Consider the following 11,689-nt stretch of genomic DNA (forward strand, 5'->3'; position numbering starts at 1 on the left):
GAGCTCTATTTGAACAAATGCAAGGTAAGCACTGGAGTCTATTTCCAATAACCTAAACCATCTGGGTTCCCGTCTCTGTTACAAAGAAAGCAGTACCCGTTCCAAACATTCATTCGAACTCCGAGCGCGGGGATCACCAGCGCGTGGGGGAAGTGGTATGTGTTTTGATGCAACTGCCTCAAGATGGAGAAAGCCGCACGGACCAGCTTACAGAACAGTTCGGAGTTTACATTCTGTGCCACATTTAACTCTCCAGAGTGAGATGGAAAAGGTTTGTATTAAATAAAAAGCTCCATTTAACATTATTCCCTTTGCAAAGGCACACCAGAGAATGCCCGTAGAAAGTGGGGATTTTTGCAAGTGTAGCATCCATCCAGCCTCCCAGGGAAAGAGAAACCTGTGGATAACTGCGATTTCTGTAACAAGTGAGAACGTGCAACAAATTGCTACATCCAAACAAACAAATCCCTGAATTCCCCCCTCCTGTCTGCCTTTATGACACAAATGAGTCGGTGCTGACTAATCGTATTATAGTACAGGGAAGCTTGTAATAGGCTTATAAAAATGGGTGTTTACAGCCTCATTATTGTTTTGTTCTTGCTGAGATAATAGGAAAACTGTGGGAGGTAGCGTTTGGGACCAAAATCTTACCAGGTACCTTTTGGAACGGAAAGCATCCTTAAAAATTCAGACTGGGAAGTTGGGGAGCTTATGCAAGATGGACCAGAAATAAGAAAAGGAGGATGAAAACAACCAGACTGGAAACACAAACTCTGAATCTCTTCCAAAGGAATCAGAGGGCTTTGCTGTAAAGCTACTGTGCAGTGCTGAGTTTCTGGGCATGAGAATTACACCTCAAGGCAAAGTGAGTACAAGATCACCTACATGATACCTTCGGGGGAACAACGATTTATTATGCACTGTTTTGTAGGCTTAATGGCAAGCTCCAGTTCTGTACTAGTGTTCAGAGGTGCTGGGTACCTACAGATCCCAGAAACTTTCCCTGGCATTGCAAGACCTCCGCATAGTCAGGATGAAGAAGTTCCACCCTTGCAGGGACAAGTGTATAGAAGAAAAGTAAGATGATGCTTAAAGGAGAGAAAGAGAAAAAGGTTGCTCTCCTGGTAGACAGGTGGGATTTTGCGAATCCTGGGCTCTCAGTTTTTGTAGGCACTTGAAAAGCAATACAGTTTTCCCTTATATAAGGGTGCTGTACAATTTCATACAGAAGCCTGGACATTTATAAATGTCCTTTGGAGAACCAAATGGACAATTATATCTTCATACTATGGAATATTGCATAAAACCAAGGAGGAACAACCTGATTTTTAACAGGTTTTAAAGCAATGTCAATAAAATTCTCCCCATTTCATCCCTATTCGATCCTAGGAGGGGGCTTTTTGGGCATCCATTTCATGCCTGCATCTCCTCCAACAGAATGGATGATGCATCTTTCTCTACCTTTTGGTGATTACTACTATAGCTGGTGGGAGGTGGGGGCAGCGCATGAAGGATATATATCCCCCTAACCGAACTGGTCTGGTCAGTAGGCACAGAAGTGGAATGGATATGCTAGGTTATGAGCCCTATAACATCTGTTATACAAGAATATCTACTCATTAAGAGAGCATGTTTATTCTCAGTATAAGTTACATAAACACGGTGGCTTCCCAGATAAGAACATTTTGGCGTACACTAAAGTCAAGCTTTGGACCCAACTGCTGTGTTACGTGACTTGGTATTATTGCTAAAATAGTAACACTGGGTCAATATAACCACACTGCAACCTCTTCAAAAGCCTCAGTGATATTAGCAAGTTGCTTTTCATCTGTCTTTTCTTCTTCCCTTCCCTGCCTTTACATTTCTCTTTTCCCATCCCTTCCTCTCACGTGTGCCTCCAGGGGTGTACACACACCTGTCTCAGAAAACACTGCCCTAGAAAAAATGGCCAGGCTCTTAGCTTCAAGGACCCCCCCCCTTGAACAAGTTGTGAACCTTGTTTCACTGGAGTCCTAGATCAAAAGGCTACAAAACATTTTAAAAGCCCAACTGGGAGGGGGGGAAAAAAAAAAAAGGTTTGGTTATCATCAATGGCTGTCTGACAGACAGGCTGTTGGGGAGGGAGCCTGGAGGCCCTAAGACAGTTTTTATGTCCAGATTTTGTAAGGGGCAGTGGAGGAAAGCACAGCACAACACACAGAAAAGGACATAAAAGCTGAGCCCTGAAGTCCGATTTCAGGCTCTTGGGGATAAATTGCTGCTTTGGCTTTTAAGTGCATTTAACACAGCCACTGTGAAACAGGTAGTGGGCGAGGAGCTGAACTTGAACTGCATTTGTCAATTCAAGATCCTTCATAAAATTGCTGTCAAGGGATAGGTCAATATGACGCCGAATTTGTTACGGACATAGGATGGGTCAGGGGGTCAGCCCTTTCTGACCCTCTGGTCACCAGGTCTCACCCAAGCCCCGTGTCACGTTTTATCCGACATCACTAACATCAGTCTCGTACGCACACTAATGAATGGGGCGAGTGCCCAAACAGGGCAGCTCATCCGAGCGCGCTGCAGGAGACGCCGGCCACGAGGCCACTTTCGAGCAGGAGCGGGGGGAGAAAGCATTCGTGCTCTCCCACTAGCCTCACAGCAAAAAGCCCTCATCTCATTCATGGCAACGACTCAAAGGATGTTGCTTTCCAGCCACGCACGCAGGATGCCGGAGGTTTTAGAGAAAACCATGTGGGACAAGCTGCCTGCTTCAGTGTACAAATTTCTTCTGAAATCTGACTCATCACGAACTGGTCGACAGCCCCAGCTCTCCCAACAGCCAAGCGTGCAGTTTTTGTGCCTGCAACACCTGGTGCTTGCTTCCAAGAGGGCAAACAGTACTAAGCTAACCATCTGAGGACTTCACACTACAGAGCTGTGACACCGATACGTGCCCTAGGTGAGAGCCCCTCCGGTGGGTGTACGACTCTGGCAGCATCATCCCTGAACACTTGCCCTTGGTTACGCTACCCATTTCTCCAACGTGACCAAAGCAAGAGCGCTTGCAAAGCAATGCCTTTAAAACGGCCGATGAGGCAGCTGGGAAACTGTCTCTCTCTGAAATTCTCAATCCCCTCCCAAAGAGAGAGAAAAGGGGGACCAAAAAAATATTTTAAAAAAAATCTATGGCCTTTTGCACCCAATTCTGTCACTCCAACATTTCTTTCAAATACAATTATTTAAAGCCTCCTGATGGCAAAGCTGGCGAAATGGACTAATAGTAACTTGTACAGTACTTCTCCATCAGGCAGTTCAATAAATCCTGGCAGTGCTGTGATTTGTGTTAGGAGAATGAGCTTTTCAAGAGCAGAACTATCACTTTACACCGTCAATAATCTCACTGTCAAAAAACCCCCCCGAGTAACCTGACCGACACTTCAGGAGCTTAATTTATAGATGCGCTATTTGCCTTCAGGGTATTTTATGCTGCTAAATATTGGAAGTGGATATCATCCCAAAACCACTCGGCAGGTTGTGTGAATGGCATGCAGGAGCCCGCAGAAGGATAGCACTTCCATTAGCTTCAGGTTAGAGCCTCCTCGGTTGCACCTGTTTGACACCCGCTGGTATCAGCGGAGCAATTTCCAACTTGCACACTTGGAATTAAGAGCAGATGCAAGCCCTCGGCCTGCAAAATGTGCATCACACTCTGAAGGAAGGTGTCTGGGGAAAAAGATCAGGGAGCTTTCCTTGCCACACAGACCAGCTGCAAAAGCAGAGCCGTGGGGCTCTTCAGAAGAGAAGCCCTGCCTGTGCATATCGGGTAACAGGAGTGACAGGGCATAAGCTGGAGGAAAAAGATGCACCCATTTAAAGCAAGACGGAGCTGTTACTACAGTACCCGTGTTCTCAGAAGCCCTCAGAGAAATTCTAGCCAAATCACGCAGAATTCACCCTGCAGCTTCCACTACCCGTGCGCGCGCACACCGTCCAGAACTGGGCTGTGCCTTCAAGACATTGTCACCCAGTCCTTATACAAACCATGGCCCCTCCTTGGGCTTTTGTTCCCCTCCAACAAAAGGCACTAGGGTGAAACACCAGACAGAGAAACACCTGAAAGCCTGACGGAGACATTAAGCCCTTTGTTACCGTTGAGGCTAAAGGAAATGCGTTCCCACCCCCATGTCAAATGGAGGAATTTCATTCACACTGAATAGAGTTCATAGACTTGTAGGGTTGGAAGGGACCTCAGTAGATCGTTGAGTTTGACCCCATGCCCTGGGCAAGAAATGGTGCTGGGGTCAGATGACCCCACGCAGGTGCTTGTCCACACTCCTCTTAGAGACCTCCAGGGTAGGGGAGAGCACCACGTCCCTTGGAAGCCCATTCCAGATGCCAGAGTACCTGGAGCTGTGGCCTGTTGCTTATAAAAAGGGAAAAAGATGAGCCAAAACAGGAACTGATTGCAAGAAAGTTGCAAAAACAGCTTGGGATACGTTCAGATGCTCACCCAAATTCAGTCCAACTGCCAGCTTTTTGCCCAACGAGGCTGGGGGTTTCAAAAGCACAGGCTGTCTTTTCTGGAACTACACTGATTCCCATTTTTCCAGCAACCCTGGCTCCTTTTTCTCACCACGGCACCCGAGCCATTGGCCTTCCAAGTCATGCTGCAAACTGCTTCAAATGAGTTGCCCTACTGGGACTTCAGTGACATACGATGTAGAGTCAAAGATCTGCCCGTAGGTTAAAATCTTAACTGGTACCCAAAGGCACCTAGGCTTGCTATTACAGAATCAAGAATCACTTGAACACCTAGGAAGATCTGGGTTTCATCTAGTCTGAATGAGTACATTCAAAGGGGAATATGCTCTCTTACCCAGATTGCCAACCGGGGGGTGGGGGACGACTAAAACAAACAAACATATCCCCTCTCCAACAACCAGAAGCTCCAAATCCTCTTGCCTTTAAGAGTAACCCTAACAAGCACATGCTTAGAGGCTGATCCCTTGCAGTGACTGCCTGTTGTAAAGCTTTTGAAATTCCGGACTCCAAAAAAATTTGCTGAACTTTCTGATGATTCATAAGCTGGCAACCTCCACGTCGAACTGGAATGTACTTGTAGCAATTGCACGTGCAGAGTTCTCCGAGTTAGTGGATTTCCATTGCTCAACCTATGGCTTTGAACAAATCGAGCAGGGAAAAAACCCACCACTGCACGCACACTTTTGCACATAGCCCCTCTGACCTACAGCTGGAACGGTGTTGTCATCTAACATGGCTCTGTGGCATATCCTTGGCTATACGGTATGGGCAAGAAACCGAGAGACAAACTGACTTTCTTTTTCAACAGTCAGCCCAAATTAGCCTCTTAAACCAGGTCTCGCTCCCTATTATTTCTTCCAGAGTAATAAATCCAGAGCACCAGATACTGACAAAGCCACAGACCAAATCAGACTCAGCTTAGCAATATTGCTAGAAATACCCTATAGGCCTGCGTATCTTCTAATGGATGGGGTTCAAATAGGTCAGCTATATGTCACAGACTCCGTACATCAGGGGTGGGCAATTATTTCAACTGGAGGGCCACTTAACAAGTTTTGGTGAGCTGCTGAGGACTGTGCGCACCCCCCCCACACCACTACCACCATACACATGAATTCCCCACAGGTCCCCCCTGCACCCCTTTCCCCACCCCAAATCCCTGGCACACTACCAGGCCTGGCAAGAGCCACACCAGCAACACCCACGTGGTCTGAAGTGGTGCACGGGAGCACAGTGTGGCATCCGCCCGGCCCAGGCACATGCCAGGGACCTGGAGTAGGGGACAGGGTGCAGGGAGAAGGGGGCCAGGAGCCATGGATTATCTAGGCCTAGCCGGGCCAGTGCGGTGCTATGTTCCCCCCTCCTCCCTGCAGCCTGGTATGCGGCTGGGCTGGCCTGATACCACAGTGTGTTCTTGCACACTGCTTCGGGCCATGTAGGTGCAGCTGGAGCAGCTGGCATGGCACCTGCCCGACCCAGCTCCACACTGGAGACTCAGGGTCAGGCAGGAGCCACGCCAGCCACTCCAGCTGTACCCATGTGGCACAGCCCAAAGTGGCATGCAGGAACACAGCGCAGCACCCCGTTAATGGCACCCAAGCCCCTACCAGGCCCCAGATAATCCACTGCTCCAAGCCTTCATGCCCCTGCATCCTCTTCCCCACCAGCAGGGAGAACCTTACCTGAGCTCTGAATCTTGCCAGGGCCAGGCTGTCTGGTCTGCCAACAGCCGCAGGGTCGGAGCTACATGAAGACAACTTTGCCGGACACAAGCCTGACCAGGAGCTCCGCATAAACTTGGAGGCTCAGAGCATACACTGGGGTATAGGGCAGGCTGGGCCAGGCAGGGGAAGAGAGGCAAGTGGCTGGCGGGCCGCTGGATCTGCTGCAGCCAGCTATGGGACGGGGAAGAGCAAAAGCCAGGGCAGCCACGGACCAGATCCATTCCTCCTTCAGAGGAGCAGCCGCGGGCCGAATAGAAGCCCTTGATGGGCCGGATCCAGCCCGCAGGCTGTAACAATGAAGTCTTAAGAGGCTACAACTTTGTTCCTGTACTTTGTCTTATGGTAAACCCCATCCAAACTCACCAGTCCCATCCAGATCAAAGCCATCAAACAGCCCCATTCACCTACAAGGTAACTCTAAATGAACTGCATTTCATTGCTGACTCCTCTAATAAAAGCCATTTGATGATGCTGAACCCAGCAGTGCAGGCGCTGACTCCTGACATTAAGAAAGAGCAACAGCGCAGCCCCTTTGACACAAGCTGTTTGGCAGATTGATTTTTTTCCATGCTAATGTTAATTATTAAGGTCCTGCCTAGCCTGGATCCCTCCTACTCAAGCTAGCAGGACTGCCTGTTACTCTCTGCCTCAGCACCTTCTCCCCTCCTTAATGCACAAACTCCTGTTTGTGTTGTGGATTAAGCTCAGTGAGGTGCAGTGAGGAAAATGATCTCTTTAGGGACATTGATTCAATTGATTTATTCTGCATGTTTAAACCTTGTATTAAAAAATATTTACATAGGTTCGTTCCTGCCCTTTCCATCCTCCTTCTTTAAACCTCAGAGCGACGGTAAGAGGAAGCTGTGGCAAATTTACAGGCAGATGGAAAGTCTTGGTGGAAAAAGGACTGCGCTCTACTGTCTGCTCCAACGCCAAGCGGCGTGGAGCTCTGAGTCAAAGCAGCCTGACGTACCAGCACACACTGCTGTATTTAGCATTAATATTTGGCCTTGAAGTGTCTCCCCTTCTTAAAGGAGCTGGACCAGGGGTGGGCAAAATATGGCCCGTGGGCCATAGGGCCTAGGATCCACCCAATCCCACTTCCAGCCCACTCATGGCCCCATCCCATCTGCCAGGCTGGGCACAGGGCAGAGCAACTTAGGGAGTTTTGCTGAGCTGCTGGGGGGTGAGTGGGAAGGGTGTTGACCCAGCTCATGACCACTCACCAAAACTCCCTAAGTGGCCCTCCAGCTCAAATAATTGCCCACCTCTGAGCTAGACTCTTTCTGGATGCCTGGAAGTGGGTTGATCCTGTTTGTTACCAAAAAGGCCCAAATTTTGCCTTTAGCTACAGGAAGGCAACTTCCAGCAATTAAAAAGGAGTTATTTACATATAACTGAGTACCAAATGCATACCTTACATTGGGAAAACATATACATAGTCTCTCTGATGTGCAAGTTGCTTGAAGAACGGCGACACTCAAATATACACGTGGGCCCGAGACATTAGTTTTAATACTTCACCAGAACAGAAGTGCATCTATATGTATACCTACCTATACAAAGTAGGTATGTCTCTACCAAACATACAAACTACAGTAATATATTGCATGTGCCAAATAAATAGAAAAATGGCTGAATTTGAGACCATCAAGCATTTACAACTACCACATTTGTGGTTATTGTAAGTGCTCTACTGCCTAAACAGGACTCTCTCTCTCCACAGGAGGTATTTATATGGCCTCATCTAAGCACATCAGAATCACTAAGGTGTTTATCCTCAAAAGCACATTCATGCTAGACGTGGATCACCGAGGAACAAAGATACTAAGGTCCAGATACTTAAGCGTCTCATTCCCACTGATTTCATAGGACTGTGCAGCTCAAGGCCTTGCCCAAAGTCACATACTGTTTGCAGGGGATAGAAGGATAGTTTCCTACACTTCAAGCTAGTTTTCTGACCTCCAGATCAACTTTCTTGACTAGCTCTTGCTTCTGCACTTCTTCATAAAACCACTTGCTTTATATGCAATCAGTACTTTTTTCCATTCTTTTATTGGGGTGGAGGCACTACATTTTCAAGCATATTAACCAAAAAAAGGGCTCAGGAAGTTAGCTACATTAGCACTTTTTTGGCGATCATTGATCCTTCCAGATCACGGTGTACGCATGCGAGGTCACTCAGACCTTCGATGCATATGCCTAAGCCAGAGTTTTTTGGAGGAGCGGAGGCTGCCCAGATCTTCCATCCCCACTTTAGGCCACTGAGACAGAATCCAAAGGCCAGATTCGGTCCAGATGTTTAGTGCCTCCATAGCTGTATTTATATAAGCATCTGGGAACTGAACCCCTACAGTAAAATAATACAGAAGCAAACTCTAGAAAGGGGATAAAGTAAAAGCCTATGTGATGAATTTTTAGCTTCCCACCAACAGTTGATAATTAATTCATCTCAGCTGGGCCCTGGTGAGCCAGGCTCGTTTCTGGAAGTGGGGAAGAGGGGGCACACAATATTTCTGTTCAGAAAGTCGACATCGTCATTATTCCTAAGGAAGGAAATTACCTAATTCTCCCTTCCACCCCTAAAAAGGAACGTCAGTGAAGGGCAGAGCAAACCTCCCATAGGTCATTCTTAGCCTGCGTCTGGAGGAACCACCTCCAAGGTCAAGCAGATAAATCAATTTCTATGATCCTCTTAATGGCTCTGACTGCCAACAAGCATCTGAGAGTCTGCGTTGGGGTGCATCTCCAGTGGACAGCTGATTGATCTCTGCCTGAGTTTCCTCTAGGGGTGAAAACAGTACGGGCACATCAGCACACTGCTGTGCCCAGGCTTAGTGGGTCTACACAGAGGCAGACAACATTAATACAGCTATACCGAGTCCAGTACCAGAGCTACTGCATGCAAAGCTAGCTGGAGTGTCACTGCCCAATACTCTTTGCACCACAGTCTCCACTGTGTGAAGTACCGTGGGTCATCTGTACATAGCACTGAGATGTACTGTGCAGACAGCCCAAACAGTAACACCTCTCTGATGGTAATGGGACGCAGGCGAACAACTCATTTCAGTGAGGGAAGACCTTGGTGGAAAGACTACATAGGCCAGGGAACTGAACTAAAACTTGGAAGACTAGGGTTTAATTTCTGTACAATAAAAAAGTAGCAGAACCCATGTCAAGCAAGTCACCCTCCCTCCCTCTCCTCCTGTTCCCATCCTTAGCCTATCTAAACTCCTGCATTTTCAAAGCAGGGAGAGCCTCTTACTCCGTCTTTGTACAACTGGGTTCAGGGGCCCCGATCTCAGTTGGGTCTTTTAGACAGGCGGTGACAGAAGCGGTACATAGCATAATCAGATGCTACTATCTTTTTGTCTCCGAGGACCTTAAATCCACCATTTAGACCCTCGGGATTTTTGACAAGAAGGGAAAAAAGCATCCGATTACACAAAAATGTCTGAGAGAGTGCAGGCTATGAGAGCGGCGAAGTATTAGAGGTGGCTTTCTGAGCCATTTTTCTTCTCCTTGCTATGCCGTTACCTATAATCTCAGTAACCCCCAAGAGACATTGGCGGGTTGAGGAAAGTGAAGCTGAACATCTACTGTTCACCAGGCGGATGACAAGACAATCATATGTCTATACAATGCAGGTGCTCTCTCTGCTGAAATCCCAGCTGCCCCAGAGGAACGGAAACAGAGGTTCTGACACAAATCCCTACCCGAGAACGGTAAATGGCAAGCTGCCTCCTCCAGACAACCTGGGACGAAACAAATGAAAGTGAAGAAATGTAATGAATGACATATGGTCAAATGGGAAGCCCTCTTCTCCCTGTGGGACGAATGCCATGTGACACAGCAAGGACACCGCATGCAGCTTTTAATAAGGGCCGGGCCGGAAAGAAAAGCAAGTCCGCTGTACACCCTCACTAGAGCACCACACAAATTAAGACATTTGGGTAGCTTGAAGGTGTAAAACCGAACGTATTACACCATGCAGTTCTACTCGTGTCCTTTAGAAGCTGAGATGCTACAGCCATGAGCCTGGTACAAATGCCTGAATAACTCAGAAAAAGAGCTCAGGCTGCTTACTGTGCTGGCTGGGACACCAGCTGGAGTTGTTAGAGTCATCTAAGGTAACGGGTCACAAACTGCTTTGCCTTCTTTAAAAGCCTCAGCCTAGATGCCTAAGTAACAAAATACCTGTTCTTAGGCATTTTTTTGGTTCATAATAAGCAAGTGTCAAAACTCTTGTAAGTCCACCTCTGCTCTGATATATCCTGCCTAGATGGTGCCAAGTATTTAAATAATATTATCAGATTTTGCACAGTCATTTTCTCTAGGTCTCCATTTCCTCATTCTCCGCGCTCAAACAAAACGTGGGTTTGAATACTAATACAATTCAGTCGCAATGACCCAGTTTCACCTGGTATCACGTTAGGATTGTGTGATACAATTACATTCTCATCAGCTGTATTTAAAAGCTTGTGATCACGCAAGAGCATTTCAAACGAGGCCCGGATTCATGGCTTTTTCTATCAACTTGGACAGCTTCTAACTTGCAAGACCTGCTTTCTGGAGAGCAAAGTGAAAACTGGAGTTTTCTAACTAACCTTTTGCACAGGTTTAGTTCACATTCGATCTTGGTTTGCTCACTCTTAAGAAGTGATGATGTTGCACTGTCCCGGATGCAGTCTTAAGTTCAAGGTCCTCACTAATAAGCAAATATACTCAAACACCATACACTGAGTAACAAAAGACGTGCTACCCAATGCTTGAGCTCCCAGCGCACACATTCTTGCTGCTGTAGCCACACAAATGAAATAGCTTTAAAAAAAATTTGTACAACAAATAACGTTTTCTCATAGGCATTCAGCCAGGTTAGTGAATGTGTTCAGACTCTGAAAATTAATTTAGCCACAAAGCATCACTGAAAAGTGTCTTCATTTAACTAATGCCAGAAACCAAACTGAGCCTCTCTGGATTCGGGGGGGGGGGTTGGGGACAAGGGTTTTGTTTTTTAGGGCTATTACAAGGGAAGGCTTCAGCTATAGTTGTCAGACAGTTTAGATCACATGTTTGCAGCATCGAGGGGTGCTTCTCCTGCTCACTTCCAAAATGCACACATTCACCCTCACCCATACCTTGTTGCATTACAAAGTTATTACAGGTCACATTGGTCTTCTGACATAAAAGAATCTAAGCTTCCTGGATGCATCCAATGGCAATAATGGGCCAGTCATTTCATATGTTGTTCAGAATGATTTTTGTGTTTGATTCTGGTGTCTGCTGGAGGAGGTAATCCTTGAGATTTGCATCTCATTTCCAAGAATGCCCTAGGGCTCTTACAGCAGCTGAAATCTTACAGGATAAACATTCTCCCCTGATTGTAATTGCATTATTAAATATGATTGCTCTCCTCTTCCATAAAAAAAAAAAAAAAA

General features: G+C 46.9%; 1 protein-coding gene across 10 annotated transcripts in view; it reads right to left on the reverse strand.

The window, feature by feature from the left end:
- Positions 1 to 11,689, reverse strand: part of AUTS2 (autism susceptibility candidate 2) — a 1,406,131-nt gene that overhangs the window by 1,161,468 nt on the left and 232,974 nt on the right. The gene's annotated exons all lie outside the window — the stretch shown is intronic.

The sequence above is a fragment of the Gavialis gangeticus genome, unplaced genomic scaffold, assembly GCF_001723915.1.
Source record: "Gavialis gangeticus isolate Ggan-Ray unplaced genomic scaffold, GavGan_comp1, whole genome shotgun sequence".
NCBI classification, from domain to species: domain Eukaryota; kingdom Metazoa; phylum Chordata; order Crocodylia; family Gavialidae; genus Gavialis; species Gavialis gangeticus.